General features: G+C 37.4%; 1 protein-coding gene across 5 annotated transcripts in view; it reads right to left on the reverse strand.

Annotated features, from left to right (window-relative positions):
* The window catches only part of bmpr1b.L (bone morphogenetic protein receptor type 1B L homeolog), a 257,272-nt gene that overhangs the window by 83,765 nt on the left and 161,372 nt on the right, over positions 1-12,135 (reverse strand). For all 5 annotated transcript variants that reach the window (XM_041590759.1, XM_018252111.2, XM_018252118.2 and 2 more), the window contains one exon: positions 834-974. The gene's annotated coding sequence lies outside the window, so the exon portion shown is untranslated. The remainder of the gene's footprint in view (positions 1-833; positions 975-12,135) is intronic.

Consider the following 12,135-nt stretch of genomic DNA (forward strand, 5'->3'; position numbering starts at 1 on the left):
GGCCAGCTATGCGCCCTAGGCAACCCAGCCGGCCAGCCAGCTCCCATTTCCCCCATCGCGTGCTCACGCATGCGCAGTGACGCGGTGCATTTCCGAGCTTGAAGAGGGCGGTGACGCCGAGCGGCGTTCGTTTGGATCAATGCTAGGTAAGTCTGGTCTAGGGGTAGGCAGAAGAGGTAGCTGCCCAGTGCCCCCCAATCGTTGCGCCCTAGGCAGCTGCCAATTCTGCCTACCCCTAGTTCCGGCCCTGCTTTTCTTACAGCTTTAAAATGGGTGTCACTGAAACAATCTAAAAACAAATGCTCTGTAAGGCTAAATAGGTATTGTTATTGCTACATTTTATTACTCCACATTCTGTTTAAGCCCTCTACTATTCATTTTCGAGTCTTTTTCAATCCAGATTGCTAAACATGGAGAGCTGCTGAATAAAAAGCCAAATGAATAAAAAGCCACAAATAATAGAAAATGAAAACCAACTGCATATTGTCTCAGAATATCACTTCATAGATCATACAAAAAGTAAACTCAAATGTAAACAATCCCTTTAAACAAGGTAGTGCTAGAGGGGGGGGGGATGTCATATGCGTTTTAACAGGTTTTTTTTCCCACTTACTTTTTTCCCACAAACTTGAATTTTGATAAATCTGCACCTTAGTTCATCATAACCTGCAGTTGAAAATGTTTTATAGACATGTGATCCCTTATTGATTTGTACTGACAGTTTTAGGATATTCAGTAACCAGTACAGGTAAGTAGAGTATATACTTTTTCTCAAAGTCAATCCAGATAAAAGTAAAAACAATTACCAGAATTAACAAACCAGCTTTACTTACCACAAATTCCCTTTTCACACTTCTAGTGACCTGACTTCTTTGCCATACTAGCACAGGCCAAATGTCTTCGAAATGTTGACCTCTGAGTTCCCAAAAGAGTTTCCAATAACAGGGTTTGATCTTCCAAATAAAATGTTTTTCCTGCAACTGAAAACGGAGAGAAGTTGATCTTTCAAAAATGCAAAATCTTCACATTTCATGTGTTTTCACTGTAGTCGTTAATTTTCCAATATGGTTCATAACAGATGAAAACATAGGTTAGAATTCAGCATAAACAGTTCTCTATCTGGATGTTCTCAGCAGGCAGGGCATGCTTACAAAATAAAACACAAAATAAAGGGAAGTCATTTAAGATCTTTTTTAAATGTGTTATTTAATATACTTCTTTTCAGCAGTTGTCAAATGACAAGGAGTTGTTTGTTTTGCCTTGTATCAGTCAGTTTGCAACTTAATATTATTGTTAACTGGGCAAATATCTAAATAATGCGTTTTCAAATAGGACATAAGACAACTGTAGTTTTAGTATACCTAGGCTGATCGGGTATGTTCTCCAAGCAATCGTCCAATGGGCCAAACAAACAGCATACGAGGGGCCATACACGGTATGGACAGCTTACTATCGTTATGATCATTCACCAAAGAGCCCACATTCATTTCTTCACCTGCCACTATACCATGCATTAGCTAACATGGTGAATGGGAGGTGACATTTTCAAACCTGCCTGATCCTCAAACGAATACAAATAGTACAGGTATGGGAATTATCTGGAAATTATAGAAAGGCTGTCTCCCATAGACTTTATTTTATCCAAATACTCCAAATTTTTAAAAATGATTTCCTTTTTCTCTGTAATAATAAAACAGTAACTTGTATTGGATCCCAACTAAGATATAATTAATCCTTAAAGAAGCTTAACCAGCCTTTTGTGTTTATTTAATGTTTACATGATTTTCTAGTAGACTTAAGGCATAAAGATCCAAATATGGAAAGATCCATTATCCAGAAATCCCCATGTCCTGCGCATTCTGGATAACAGGTCCCATACTTGTAAATGGATATCACTTGGGAAACGTACAAATAGTCCTGCAAAACTTTATGGCTGGCTTAAAGGGCACCTGTTGGGTAAAACATTTTAAATTACTGTTATCCCCAACCGGAATGCTGGCTCTATTAGCCCACACCTTTAGTTGTGGATAACATTTTTATCCAACAGCTGCCCTCTAATGGTTATGGCACCCATAACAATATCACCACAAAGGGAAAACCATAATGATCAAAATATGCTTAATTGTCTGTGCCTTAGAAAGCCAGAGCTGCAACGTTTCAGGGCAAGCCCCTTTGTCAAACCTTTCGGTAATAAAATTTAGCAAGGTTTTCACCTGCATTCACAACTTTATCTTCTGCAGTACCGCTCCCTGAAGCTGGGGGGCTGGTGCACCCGGACCACTTTCACTGTTTGGTGAGTTACTTTACAACTAATTCTGGAGCACCTTGTGTGCCAGTGTGCCTTTTCTCAGTATCTGATTTGAGGTTGCCGGTTACCTCTATCACTGAGCACCAAGTGGACTTGGATTTATCTGTTAAGACAGGTGTGCAGGAGCAATCACCAATTAGAAAGCCAGAGGAAATGTACTACTCTGCACAATGGTCAACTCACGCCAATGTTTTGGGTGTCAACCTATTGCCCCACCTTAGCTGATTACCTACACTTACAGCACAGTCTCAGTCTCCAGCTCCCTGTAATTTGCACCAACTTAATAAACACCCTTGATTAAGTCCGAAACAAATTAAAATGACTTCAGATACAGTCAGGGCAGCCATCAGGGGGGAGAGTTGTAGGGGGCCCCGAGGGTAAGGGGGCCCGGCCACTCCACACTTACTTGATTAGCCGGGCCCCCCATCTTTCTGAGAGCTGCTGACTTCGGGAAGGCATGGATGTTTAAGGGGCCCTGGCCACCAATTTTCTGATAATGTGTGTGTGTGGGGGGGGGGCCCTGGCCACCAATTTTGGCCACCAATTTTTTTTCTCATGTGGGGTCCTAGCGACCAATATTTTTTAATGGGGGGGGGCTCTGGCCACAAATGTTTTTTTATGGGGGGCCCTAACCACCAATATCTTTTTATTTTTTCTTAACATGTGGGAACCAAAGCCACCGATATTTTTTTACTGTGTCGTGGGGGCGGACCTGTGGGGTGGGGAGGGTGGACCTGTAGGTGGGGCTTGCGGTGGGCGCAGCCCATGGGGCCCAGGAAATTTCGTTGTATGGGGCCCTGCGATTTCTGAAGGCGGTCCTGGATACAGTTAACCTGAAGCATAGCTGGGATAGTGACTGGGAGCATGAGCAGGTTTGTAACTGCATGTAGTCGGGGAGTAATATGGCAAGGCCAGGACACACCCAAAATGAAAATCGCCGGACTGATATCTCTAAAACTAGCACTAACAGGCAGGCACGGCTCAGAAGAAGGGCATCTCTTATAGTAGTGCAGTAAAGTGTGACCGAATAGCTGCTTTTTACCATTTGAGTACACTTCTCTATGCAAGCACAAAAACAAATAAATAAATTTTTTCCCCACCAAATAAACAAAACTTTCTACTACAGCGTACTCTATTTAACTTGCAAGCACAAATACAGACATTATTGTTTGATGATAATACCCCTTTCAAATAATATCTCTCTGGTACTGTGGATCACAGCTGTTTTCTGTTTGTTTTTTGAGGAAAGAAATGATGCAAAGAAAACTATCTCCCTGTTTAAATGCATTGTGCGTCTGAGAGTAAAATGTGAGAAAAGAGTGTGTATTTTCAAATCTTACTTTCTATCTTTGCATATTTGCTTCAATACAGGCTAAAGTACACAGAATTGCTGCTACACTTGTTGAACCTACACTTGTTTTTTTTTTTTGTTGTTGCTGACCACATCTTGTCAGACAACGCATGTACAATGCATGATAGAGACCTAAGTGAATGCTGGAAACATTGTATAAGTATGGGACCTGTTATCCAGAATTCTTGGGACCTGTGGGTTTCCGGATAACTGACCTTTCTGAATTTGGATGTTCATACCTTAAGTCTACCAGAAAATAATGTAAATATTAAATAAACCCAATAGGCTGGTTTTGTTTCCAATAATGATTAATTCTATCTTAGTTTGGATCAAGTACAAGGAGCTGTTTTATTATTACAGAGAAAAAGTTAATGATTTTTAAAAATTTGGATTACTTGGATAAAATGGAGTCTATGGGAGATGGGCATTTCATAATTCAGAGCTTTCTGGATAACGGGTTTCCAGATAATGGATCCCATACCTGTATCTAAAGCTCTGGTACATTTGTAGCTTATATTCTATGTTGCTTTGCTAGCTATATGGGTGCCAGTAGATATTTTATGATACACAAAAGGGTAAAATTGAGTAAAAAAACATAGCTGGTATGTGTAGTTAAGTGAAAGTCGTAGTGCTGAACCTTCAGGGAAGCATGTGGAAAGTGCAATGTCTACATGTAAAACTGCAAAGAGCATAAAGGGGGCAGTAGAATTTTAACTACAAGTAAAAGTATGGGACCTGTTATCCAAAATGCTCGGGACCTGGGGGATTCTGGATAACGGATCTTTAAGTAATTTGGATCTTGATACAATAAGTCTACTAGAAAAATCATGTAAACATTTAATAAACCCAAGAGGTTGGGCTGGTTTTGCTTCAAACAAAAATTAATTATACCTTAGTGTGAATCAAGTACAAGCTACTATTCTATTTTTTACAGAGAAAAAGGAAATCATTTTTCAAAATTTGGATTATTTGGATAAAATGGAGTTTATGGGAGATGGTCTTTCTGTAATTCTGGGCTTTCTAAATAATGGGTCTCTGGATAATGGATCCCATACCTGTATAATCCTGGGCAGTAGGCAGATGTATAATACTACTATTTTAACTATATTCCAATATAGATCCATATAATTTTCCTCCTTTCCCATCTGCCTCACACATGAGAAACAGAGTATGCCCATTTTCCCATATAAAATATAGAAAAAACACATATGAAGCAGTTCTGGAAATATCCTTATAATAAGCAAAGTAACATCTGCCTCAAAACATGTATGCTATTATAATATATATATATATATATATACAACCAAAAATGGAGGCATTTAAATAGCACTCAAAAGTAGTAGCAGGAGGGCTGAAATGTATAATATCTTATAGAGAAGAAAAAGCCGACAGCCAGTCACCAGTTGTATGTCCATGTTATTCTACTCAATAAGGTCATACAGGCTTAATATTTAACATACTTCTTTTCACCTTCCTCAGTGACATGCATTGTAATTCTATTTGCATTCAGTGATTCATTTCACGAAGCATTAAGCTTTACTTGCACACAGTACATTCGGCAGATTAGAAAGCTATGAAAGGAATACCTCTGTTGTCGAGAAATCCAATCATGCCTGGTATCTGTAAAGCTGATAGCTCGCTAATAATAATTTGGGGCGAAGGCTACACTAAGTGGATTCAGCAGACATTCTAAGTGTGAGGGCAAATACAAGTAAGAAGAGGTCCCTGTCCCAATTGCTTCACTTCTAGAAATCTTTTCATCACCATCATAAGTGCAGGTCTCCAAAGAAAATTGGCATGCCCTATAAAGAAGGACAATGTGACACTAATATATAACAATGCCATGACCTAAAACCCATATGAACAATGACTATTAGCAGGTATATTTCTTACAGATTTAATGGTTCACTGCCCTAGAACAATATTCTTTAAAAAACAAAAAGCAGAGCGAGTACTTGAAACAGAGCTGGCTTGGCATTTAGGAATAGGATTTTTTTTAGGTAATTAAAAAAATGTAAAATGTAAACACATGTTTTAATTTAGTGGAAAAATCTTTCTTAATTGATTTTATTATCTGTGTGTTTTCCTAAGGCTGCGGCCAAACAGCTATACTGCTAAAATGTTTGTCAGTGCCCAGGGACATAAAGACATTATGCAACTGTAGCACATGCACCATCTATTAGTGCTTCATGGAAGCTATTATTTTTAAATAAATGTAATCATCACATTTTCTTTTGTTATTTTACCCCCAATGTTAATTGAATGAGGAGATATTTTCAGGGGATTTGTAATCATCCATGAGCAGTGCAGATATCCTGAAAACACCCTACTGTGCCATCACCCTGAAATGGAATAGGAACATGATGGGCAGTTTCCATAGGATCCGATTTTATAATCTGAGATGTGGCCATATATTGAGATAACTAATTAGTATCGATCTGATGGGATAGCAGCTTTTTTTAATGCTAAGGGCAGCCAAGCTTCCCTGTAGATAGGTAACAGCTGTAACAAAGATTTCCATATAGTCACTCATTCCAAACAATCAGATATTTAATTTAAAATCACATACTAGTAAACGAGACCAGCTAATTGGTTGCTATAAAAGCAAACTCTGCACGTGTAATGGGATTTGCTCCATAGAGAGAGACAGGCAGCCAGTTTGGTCTGAGGTGATGAAACTGCAACCCCAATTAAGCTTGAAAAAACAGTACATGTCACCTTAAGTATATGTCACCTTAAAGCGATACTGAAACTAAAAAAATTAATACTAATGTACATTAAGGGGGTTATTTATTAAACTCGATTTTTTTTCTTGTCTGGGTTTTTGGGCAAAATCTCACGTTTTGAGATTTATTATATATATCATCGCAGACCTGTCGAGGTTATGTATAATTCAATGGGAGATGTCCCTGTTCCAATTTGAAGATATCATGGTTTGCGCTGGGTTTAGCCTGATAATCCAGGCAAAAAAACCCAAAGATCTAGTCCAAAAAATTGTACGATTCGGGTTTTCACAAGATTTTATAGTTTTTTTTCCCGATCCTATTTATATAGTCCCTGTCCCAATTTGAAGATATTGTGGTTTGTGCTGGGTTTAGCCGGATAATCCAAAAAAAGATTATCTGAGCAAACCCCCCCCCCAAAAAAAACTAAAGTAAAAAAGAAATCATACAGTTCGGGTTTTCAATCAATTTTATTGGATTTTTTCGCGATCCAATTTTTTTGTTATTTTATTAATAAATAAGGCTTTCATAGAGCAACATGGGGGTCAGATAATGTAAAAGCATCGGGAAAATATGTTTATGGAAAAATTATAAATGGCATGCAAAGACAACTTTATATTACTTGCAAAAAAGGTTTAATTTCTGGTGTCAGTATCTATTTGATATCTCTTTTTTAAGTGGTTAAAATATTATTCTTCTACATTATGTCTGTTATTCAAAATGCTACAATTTACAGCAAGGTAATTTCCAATAAGATCCTACTTAAACCAAAAATTATTATTATTATTCAGCAGCTCTCCAGCTTGCAAATTACCCTAGCAACCATGCATTGATTGCAATAAGAGACTGGAGTATGCCTTAAGACTGCTAAAAACATTTAAACATAAAAGGGATGGTTCACCTTTATGTTATCTTTTAATATGTGTAATATGTATATATATATACTCATATTTCTATTTAGGCCCTCTGCTATTCACATTCCAGTCTCTTATAGCAACCAGATTGCTGAAATTGCAAACTGGAGAGCTGCTAAATAAAAAGCTAAATAACAAAAAACACATAGAATGGAAAATGATAACCAACTACAAATGGTTTTAGAATATCATTCTTTACATCATACTAAAAGTTAATTTAAAGGTGAACAATCCCTTCAATCATTCTGCCACCAATATTGATTTATGCAGATTAGTTACCATCAAGTACAAGGATATCATTAAGAAAAATGTAAGATACAGTATTCCAGTATTTTGGAGCTTTCTGGATAATAGGTTTCCAGAAGAGCAGATAGAATTCCAGATACCAGACCTGATTTTTTGCTGGTTATACTCTGCCATCTTCTTTTGCTTGTAAGATTAAGGGGGTTATTTAATAAACTCTGGCCTGATTTTTTTGGGGCAAAATTCAAATTTTTCAGTTTTTTTTAACTCAAATTTTATCGAAATTTTTTAAAGCCCAATGCAGCAAATAGCCTTTATCCGAAAATCCCCCATCTCAGACCTGCTGGGGTTGTGTATAAGCCAATGGCAGAAGTCCCTATCCTATTTTGAAGTTTCTGTGGTCTGCGCTGGAATTAGCCTGAAAATCCGAAAAATTGTCGGGAAGAAGCCAGAAAAAAAGACCGATTCGGGTAAAAACTCAAAAACATTGTATGATTCAGGGTTTCACTCGAGTTTTTACCTGAAACTATTTAATCAAGCTTTTTTAATAATAAGTAAGGTAAAATCGGGTATGGGACTTTGAAATAAATTAGGATTTTAGTAAATAAGCCGGCTAAATAAATGTAAGCACAACGTACTTCTAATGTTGTTTTGCGCAGGCAACCTAATTTTTCTGCATATCAGTCTGTATTTATATCAATAGGAACATGAATGACTGTTACAGAGTGAATTTCATCTACCAAGTCTACAAAAAATACTGCACAAAGCAAAATCATCAGAAAATTATGGTGAAATGCATGTTACACTGTATCCACCAGTAACTCCAGAATACAAAATATATTTTGCTGTGTAAATCCACAATGAGGTAGTTATGAAAAGGTATCAGAACATTTTAAACCCTGTTACTCTAAAATCCCCACTAACCAAACTTCTGTAGGCAGGGAATAGAATACAGACAGCTGCTACTAAATTGTCACACATTTTTGTCTGCTATTTTCTCAAGTTGTTCCTCTTGCTTATCTTCCATGTAGCGCAACATCTGCATTTTTTACAAGGACACACAAGAAAACACAATACATATAAAACTGGAATCTCATGAAAAGTAAATCCTAACAATTTCATAGGATTACAGCAAACGAAGTTTATGTTTAAAAATCCAAGCCGAGCACATGTTATATATAATATGCAGTAACGATTGTTTGGCCAGATTTGTGCTATGGCTGCCAAGCATTCCATAGCCATAATCCCAAGACCTCTCCAGCTGTATAAAGGTTAGTAACATACAGAGTTCTCTACATGGATCCGTTTACATTCTAACAAAATACAAAAGAATTTTCTAAAATGTATTACATTACAAGTGTATATTTAGATGCTGGTTACAAAGTAAACATAACTGTCTAGCACTCCTAGTTGGATAATAAGCAGGATGAAGGTCAACATAACAAGTCTGCTGTTTTGCTGTTCATTTCTCAGCCAGAAAATTATTTATTGCAAGGAAAGGATACGTAAGAATCAATACAGATAAAGAACAAGTAACCAATGATGAAAAATGTCATGTGACATATTACAGGTATGGGACCTAATTAAAGGTATGGGATCTATTATCCAAAATGCTCCGGTGTTTTCTGTATAAGGAGTCTTTCTGTAATTTGGATAACTATATCTGCTAAAAAATCATTTAAACATTTAATAAACCCAACAGGATTTTTTGCCACCGATATGGATAACATAAAGGGTTAGATTTATTAAGGTTCAAGTTGTTTTTTACAAAGTGTGAGTATTCAACTTGCATTTTTTGGTGAAAACTCGGGTAAAAAAAATTTTTTTTTAATTTTTTTAAAATTAGAGTATTCGAGATTTATTATACCTGGACCCTGGAAATAGCTCGAACCCAAAAAAATACACCTCCTAAAACCTGTCAAGGTTCTGTAGAAATCAATGGCAGAGGTCCCTGGAACCATTTGAAGAGGTTAACAGCCTGCTTGATGTTCAAGGTTTTTGGGTGAAAACTCAAACTGAGAACTCGATTTGAGTTTTTTTTTCCACCAACAACTCAATCAGTTTTCAGAACTCGAACTCACAGAATCGGGTTTTTGCCATTCGAGTTTTAATTCGAGTTTCAAGTTAATTTGAGGTAAAAAAAAAAACACTCGACCTTTGATAAATAATACCTATAATGCAACAATATGGATTATATCATAGTTAGGATAAAGTACATGATAATTTGGAGCTTTCTAGATATCTGATTTCTGGATAAAGGATCCCATGCCTTATGTGCCACATGCATACATCTTTCCTTTCTAGGAGAGGTCCTGGTTTTTATCTCTACTGTGCTCGGCTGATACATGTTACATTTCCTAACGTGCGTGTCTAAATGATGTGTAAGTTAGGGGGCTGGTGGGGGGAATGCCTACATGCCATCTCCTGCCAGCCCCTCCTGCCCAAAAAACAGGCAGCGGTTTACCCAAGGGGCCGCAGGTCTCTGCACACCAAAATGGTGCACAAAGGGCTACAGCAACTTACACAATGCAGCATGTACACAGCATCCTACATTGTAAATGACACCATTTATTTTCTATGCAATGCTCACTAACCTTTCTGTAATTTGGATTACCATACCTTAAGCTTGCTATAAAACATTTAACCATTAAATAAATGCAATAGGACTGTTTGCCATCATAACAGATTCATGCAGCAAGAACACTGCAAAAAGTTTACCTGTAATTGGATGCTATTGTTCCACAATAATTAGTATTGTACCGATAATCAATTTGCCTTTATTATCATCAGCAAAGTAACTATATGGGGGGCAGGCCCAGGCGCGGGATGTGCAGCCGGGCCCCCGCCCCCCTCCGTATGCCCGGAATCCGCACAGAATCAGCGGCGTGCGAGCTGCCGGGGGGCCCTGGCCCAATCGCACCCCCTGCTCCCCCGGTAGTTACGCCACTGATTATCATCATAGAATAAGGCTAGAAATGCTGTATTTTGTATACTAAAGATAATCTTACTGCACCAGAAGCCTAATCAACAAATGATTTATTCTTTCAAAGTTGGCCACAGGGGGTCACCGTCTTGTAACTCTTCTAAATTTCTTTGCAAGACCAAGACTGTGCACATGCTCAGTGTGGTCTGGGCTGCTTAGGGATCGTCATAAATTATCAAAACAGCACAAATCAAATAATATCTGCCAGAAGCCGATACAGCAAGAAAAATCATAATAGGCAGACTGCACTGGGTCCTGTGTTGTCATGTAATCTAATGTGGATTTTATAGTTTTTGTATTGTTTAATACAAACTTTCTCCAACTCTGCAGAACCAGTCGTTGTTGCAAAATAATTCTCCAAATAGAATACCAGTTTATCTGTTTAAATCTGGCTCCATGATCTTTGTCCCTGCACCTGGAGTTGGAAACAATGGGAATGTAAAGGTAAAAATAAAATACAATACAAATCTCTATACAGTCGCCAACTGCTCTACAGGGAAACAAACAAAGCTGTTTGAGTTGAGTTACATGGCTGGGTAGTCAAGCGGGGGGCTCCCCCTGCTGTTTATAAGTTTGATTGTTTCCCTGAACAGCAGTAAGGGGCCGTCTGACAATCCCTATCCACAGCAGTAAATGAAGGGATAATATCACTGCATAGTCAGGGTTCTTATAAAAACAGAACACATTTTTTAATTAAAGTATATTGGAATAGGTTTCTTTTTCATTAAAGAAAGTAAAAATGGGATTTTATTTTTTTGCCTTAACATGCCCTTTAATATAAAAGATTTGTATTCATATAAACAGGAAATTGTTTAAACTATTATTGAAATAATGATTGATTTTGCCAAAGGCACTGTGGGCATCTATGTTTTAAACCCCCCCCCCCTTCATTTTTTTCTGTTGCTTTCCTATTGGTGCTGTGCATTCTTTATATTACCACCCCCCCTCAGTGGCTGTGGCTGTTGTAGGGAAAATAAAAAGCTGGCTTCAGTGGGCTGAGAGACATATGCATAATTAACTTATAATACACAAGAACCTTGAATATCCTGTAAATTATATCCTTATAAACAGTGCTTAGTGAAGTCATCAGTTATAATTGGAGCTTAATGATGTTATTTCTGTCACATGACTCACTGAAACAAGTGTATTATAATAATTAAAGTAGCCCTGTTGCAAAATATGAGGATATTAGAAGTCACCTCGGAGTTCCATGATCCATATAAAAACACTTTTAATATCCTTATAAACACTTATAATATCCTTATATTTTACAAGAGGGGGTACTTTATTCACAATATAATTAACTATGACAACACTGTATAATATTTTAACATAAAGGATGACTATAAGATTAATAATAAAATAACGACAATCTTAATCATTAATCACAGACAGATTGTAGATGTAAATATTTCCACATCTTGGCAGAAGGAAACATATTAGGAACAAAGCTAGCTGTTATTGCAGCAAGGATAATCATTTTCCCTTTTATATGATTATGAACGCTTGATGACATATATGTATTAAAAACCCATTTAAACCTTACGCTCACCCACACACCTGCACATACACATCAACACACAGAAAGCCAAAGAGGTATGCCAGCCCAATCC

The sequence above is a fragment of the Xenopus laevis genome, chromosome 1L, assembly GCF_017654675.1.
Source record: "Xenopus laevis strain J_2021 chromosome 1L, Xenopus_laevis_v10.1, whole genome shotgun sequence".
NCBI classification, from domain to species: Eukaryota; Metazoa; Chordata; class Amphibia; order Anura; family Pipidae; genus Xenopus; species Xenopus laevis.